Raw genomic sequence first — 6,000 nt, forward strand, 5'->3', positions numbered from 1 at the left:
GCAAAAACCGCAAAAAATGTGGCAAAGCAATTTACTTTTTGTCCTGATTGCAAAGTGTTATGTTTGGGGGAAATCCAATACCACACATTACTGAGTACCACTCTCCATATTTTCAAGCATAGTGGTGTCTGCATCATGTTATGGGTATGCTTGTAATCGTTAAGGACTGGGGAGTTTTTCAGGATAAAAAAAATACATGTAAGGGAGCTAAGCATCCTAGAGGAAAACCTGCTTCAGTCTGCTTTCCACCAGACACTGGGAGATGAATTCACCTTTCAGCAGGACAATAACCTAAAACACAAGGCCACATCTACACTGGAGTTGCTAATCAAGAAGACAGTGAATGTTCCAAGTACAGTTTTGTCTTAAATCTACTTGATAGTCTATGGCAATACCTGAAAATAGTTCTCTAGAAATTAGGGCTGACCCCATTTAGTCGACTTGTCGATTGTTTGTTCGACCGAGATGTTTTTAGTTGAGCGGTCGCAAATATATATATATTTTCATGGCACACCTGTCTGATTGGCTCCTGTCTCACTGAGACAGGAGCCAATAAGAAGGGGAGTGTGGCTAAGATGCAACAAGGCGGGTCTCTCTCCAGAATGCGCTCTCTCCCGCCAATTCATGCCCATTCTTTGTTTCATAACTTCATTGTGTGAATTGTTTTGTCCTTTGATTGTTAGTGTCTATCAATTACCCATTACATATAAACTCAGAAAAAAAGGAACGTCCCTTTTTCAGGACCCTGTCTTTCAAAGATAATTCGTAAAAATCTAAATAACTTCACAGATCTTCATTGTAAAGGATTTAAACACTGTTTCCCATGCTTGTTCAATGAACCATAAACAATTAATGAACATGCACCTGTTGAACGGTCGTTAAGACACTAACAGCTTACAGACGGTAGGCAATTTATGTCACAGTTGTGAAAGCTTAGAACACTAAAGAGGCCTTTCTACTGACTCTGAAAAACACCAAAAGAAAGATGCCCAGGGTCCCTAATCATCTGCGTGAACGTGCCTTAGGCATGCTGCAGGGAGGCCTGAGGACTGCAGATGTGGCAATAAATTGCAATGTCCGTACAGCTCTACAGGGAGATAGGACGGACAGCTGATCGTCCTTGCAGTGGCAGACCATGTGTAACAACACGTGCACAGGATCGGTACATCCGAACATCACACCTGCGGGACAGGTACAGGATGGCAACAACAACTGCCCGAGTTACACCAGGAACGCACAATCCCTCCATCAGTGCTCAGACTGTCCGCAATAGGCTGAGAGAGGCTGGACTGAGGGCTTGTAGGCCTGTTGTAAGGCAGGTCCTCACCAGATATCACCGGTAACAACGTTGCCTATGGGCACAAACCCACCGTCGCTGGACCAGACAGGACTGGCAAAAAAGTGCTGTTCTCTGACGAGTCACGGTTTTGTCTCACCAGGGGTGATGCTCGGATTCGCGTTTATCGTCGAAGGAATGAGCGTTACACCGAGGCCTGTACTCTGGAGCCGGATTGATTTGGAGGTGGAGGGTCCATCATCGTCTGGGGCGGTGTGTCACAGCGTCATCGGACTGAGCGTGTTGTCATTGCAGGCAATCTCAACGCTGTGCGTTACAGGGACGACATCTGAATCAAATCAAATCAAATGTTATTTGTCACATACACATGGTTAGCAGATGTTAATGCGAGTGTAGCAAAATGCTTGTGCTTCTAGTTCCGACCGTGCAGTAATATCTAACAAGTAATCTAACAATTTCACAACATCTACCTTATACACACAAGTGTAAAGGAATGAATAAGAATATGTACATATAAATATATGGATGAGCGATGGCCGAACGGCATAGGCAAGATGCAGTAGATGGTATACAGTACAGTATATACATATGATATGAGTAATGTAGGGTATGTAAACATTATATAAAGTGGCATTGTTTAAAGTGACTAGTGATACATTTATTACATCCAAAAGTGGCTGGAAATTTGAGTCAGTATGTTGGCAGCAGCCACTCAATGTTAGTGATGGCTGTTTAACAGTCTGATGGCCTTGAGATAGAAGCTGTTTTTCAGTCTCTCGGTCCCTGCTTTGATGCACCTGTACTGACCTCGCCTTCTGGATGATAGCGGGGTGAACAGGCAGTGGCTCGGGTGGTTGTTGTCCTTGGTGATCTTTTTGGCCTTCCTGTGACATCGTGTGGTGTAGGTGTCCTGGAGGGCAGGTAGTTGTGCAGACCTCACTACCCTCTGGAGAGCCTTGCGGTTGTGGGCGGAGCAGTTGCCGTACCAGGCGGTGATACAGCCCGACAGGATGCTCTCGATTGTGCATCTGTAAAAGTTTGAGTGTTTTTGGTGACAAGCCGAATTTCTTCAGCCTCCTGAGGTTGAAGAGGTGCTGTTGCTAGTTTGCTAGCGTGAGCTTTTGGCCGGACCCAGATGATTATTGATACATTGTTTTTAGTTCATTGCAGACAGGCCATGTGTAACCAATGTGATTTATGGGATATTTATTCTATCAGAAAATGTTCTATCTGAAATATTTTTTGTGATTTTGCTTCATTGTAAGCCATTTTTCCCTACTTGGCAATAGAATGAACTTTTAGAATTGTATAATTTTCATTTAGAATTTGATAGAATTTAAATTAACCACATGACAATGAATTTGAGATTTGAAGACGTTATTATAATTTAAATGAAACTGTTCCACAAAAATGTGCAATATGAAAATCATAACTGGCACGCAGATCGGTAGAAATGTTAAGGTAAAATGGGACTCCACATTAAAAAGGTTGCCGACCCCTGGTGTAGAAAACTTCAGGAGCGTAACCATTCAAATGCACCCCGACAATAAGCTGACCAATCATGGCAAGCAAGTGAGCAGCGACAGCCAATCCCAGCTCTCCAATGTGACCCAGCAGCAGGAGGGGGCCAATAAGGGCCTGGGGGCGGGCAATCCTGGCCTGAAGACCATAGCAGCAGGTTGAGGGGTGTCAGGAACAGTTTTTTTCTTCTTTGATCTCTGGCTCACTCGAGTGTCAATTAATTATTTCATCAAACAGTGCGCTTAAAGCATCAGACAATTCCAGTGCGCATAGTTGATTTTTTTTTAACACAGGAAAATATGGAAAAATACACGTTTTAAAATGTTGACCAATTGACTGGTCGAAAGAACAGAAGACTCGGAAACTAACAGCCTTTTTTGGGGGGGGGGGGGATAGTCCTACTTGTAATGATCAACAACCAATTTCACAGAGCTTGGAGCATTTTCTTTAAAGAATAATGGGCAAGTGTTGCACAATCCACGTGTGGAAAGCTCTTAGAGAATTACCCAGAAAGACTCACAGCTGTAATCGCTGCCGAAAGGTTATTCTACAAAGTATTGATTCAGGGGTGTGAAAACTTAATGGAAATTAGATATTTCATTCATGTTTTCAAATTTGTATGATGAAAAATTAGATTTGTACGCCCCAGATCTTTCTATTAGAGCAAATAAACCACTTGTCTGTAGCGGCTTTCGTCGGTGGAAGAAGGAGAGGACCAAAGCGCAGCGTAGTCAGTGTTCATCTTAATTTAATAAAAAAATAAAAAAACGAATATTTCAAAATACAAAACAACAAAAGTGAAAACCGAAACAGTTCTATCTGGTGCAGACACACAAAGACTGAAGACAACCACCCACCAAACACAATAGAACACAGGCTACCTAAATATGGTTCCCAATCAGAGACAATGACTAACACCTGCCTCTGATTGAGAACCATATCAGGCCAAACGAGAAACCCCACATAGAAACAGAAAACATAGATAATACCCACCCAACTCACGCCCTGACCACACTAAAACAAAGAAAAACACAAAAGAACTATGGTCAGAACGTGACATTGCCTTTCAATATAAAACAGAGGTGAAATGGTTTATAAAACATAAAGCTTTTTATCATGGTGTGCATTTTGAAGATGCAGATTTCGCTAACGTGACCTCTCACCTCCCTCTCCCCTCCAGGTTATTCTGTGGTCAGTGAAGAGTCAAGGAGGAGCAGCAGCAATATGCCCCAGTGTGTCAGCTGAGACATGGACTGAGGTGAGTGAACTGGACCCAGTCATGGTCGTACATGTTGGTCATACCAATTTGAAGTTCAAGACGAGCGGTAAGAGGTAGGGATGTAACGATTCACCGATACGCGCATCAGTCCCCCCGGTTCAAATGTTTAAGATGTGAGTGTATTGGTCCGCCGAACCCTAAAACGGATCGAAATGTCGCATCGGTCAAAAAAAATCTATTAAAATGTTACGAATTGCCGGTTCACTAAAATGTTTTGTTGAAATTTCTACCTTCCAAAAATACCTCTCATCTTGTGAGAACTGCATCGCTCAGTGTCGAACTTGCCAGTCATTGATCTACAAGTTCACTGCCCCCAAGTGGTGAAGGTAGGTAACAACATCTCCACCCTGCTGATCCTCAACACTGGGGCTCCACAAGGATGCGTGCTCAGCCCCCTCCTGTACTCCCTGTTCACTCCTGACTGCGTGGCCAAGCACGCCTCCATCTCAATCATCAAGTTTGCAGACCACACAACAGTGGTAGGCTTGATTACCAACAACGACGAGACGGCCTACAGGGAGGAGTTGAGGGCCCTCGGAGTGTGGTGTCAGGAAAATAACCTCACACTCAACGTCAACAAAACAAAGGAGATGATCGTGGACTTAAGGAAACAGCAGAGGGAGCACCCCCCTATCCACATCGACGGGACAGCAGTGGAGAAGGTGGAAAGCCTCCAGTTCCTTGGCGTACACATCACGGACAAACTGAATTGGTCCAAACACACAGACAGTGTGGTGAAGAAGGCACAACAGCAACCTTAGAGGCTGCTGCCCCATACACATAGACATGAAATCACTGGTCACTTTAAAAATGGAACAATAGTAATTTTAATGTTTACATACTGTTTCATATGTATATACTGTATTCTATTCTACTGTATTTTAGTCAGTGCCGCTCCAACATCGCTCATCCTAATATTTATATATTTATTAATTCCATTATTTTACTTTAGATGTGTGTATTGTTGTGAATTGTTAGATATTACTGTACTGTTGGAGGTAGGAACACAAGCATTTCGTTAGATACTACTGCACTGTTGGAGCTAGGAACACAAGCATTTAGTTAGATACTACTGCACTGTTGGAGCTAGGAACACAAGCATTTAGTTAGATACTACTGCACTGTTGGAGCTATGAACACAAGCATTTCGTTAGATACTACTGCACTGTTGGAGCTAGGAACACAAGCATTTAGTTAGATGCTACTGCACTGTTGGAGCTAGGAACACAAGCATTTCGTTAGATACTACTGCACTGTTGGAACTAGGAACACAAGCATTTCGTTAGATACTACTGCACTGTTGGAGCTAGAAACACAAGCATTTAGTTAGATACTACTGCACTGTTGGAGCTAGGAACACAAGCATTTAGTTAGATACTACTGCACTGTTGGAGCTATGAACACAAGCATTTAGTTAGATATTACTGCTCTGTTGGAACTAGGAACACAAGCATTTAGTTAGATACTACTGCACTGTTGGAGCTAGGAACACAAGCATTTAGTTAGATACTACTGCACTGTTGGAGCTAGGAACACAAGCATTTAGTTAGATACTACTGCACTGTTGGAGCTAGGAACACAAGCATTTAGTTAGATACTACTGCACTGTTGGAGCTAGGAACACAAGCATTTAGTTAGATACTACTGCACTGTTGGAGCTAGGAACACAATCATTTATCTAGATACTACTGCACTGTTGGAGCTAGGAACACTCCAACAGCGAGTTGTTAGTTCCGAGACTGTTAGTTCCGAGGCTGTTAGTTCCGAGGCTGTTAGTTCCGAGGATGTTAGTTCCGAGGATGTTAGTTCCGAGGCTGTTAGTTCCGAGGATGTTAGTTCCGAGGATGTTAGTTCTGAGGCTGTTAGTTCCGAGGCTGTTAGTTCCGAGGCTGTTAGTTCCGAG

The 6,000-nt window shown here is 43.1% G+C and overlaps 1 protein-coding gene across 2 annotated transcripts in view; it reads left to right on the top strand.

Moving 5' to 3' along the window:
* The window catches only part of bcl9l (bcl9 like), a 138,059-nt gene that overhangs the window by 36,188 nt on the left and 95,871 nt on the right, over positions 1-6,000 (top strand). For both annotated transcript variants that reach the window (XM_071360301.1, XM_071360303.1), the window contains exon 2: positions 3,999-4,076. The gene's annotated coding sequence lies outside the window, so the exon portion shown is untranslated. The remainder of the gene's footprint in view (positions 1-3,998; positions 4,077-6,000) is intronic.

Source organism: Salvelinus alpinus, chromosome 22, assembly GCF_045679555.1.
Source record: "Salvelinus alpinus chromosome 22, SLU_Salpinus.1, whole genome shotgun sequence".
NCBI lineage: Eukaryota > Metazoa > Chordata > Actinopteri > Salmoniformes > Salmonidae > Salvelinus > Salvelinus alpinus.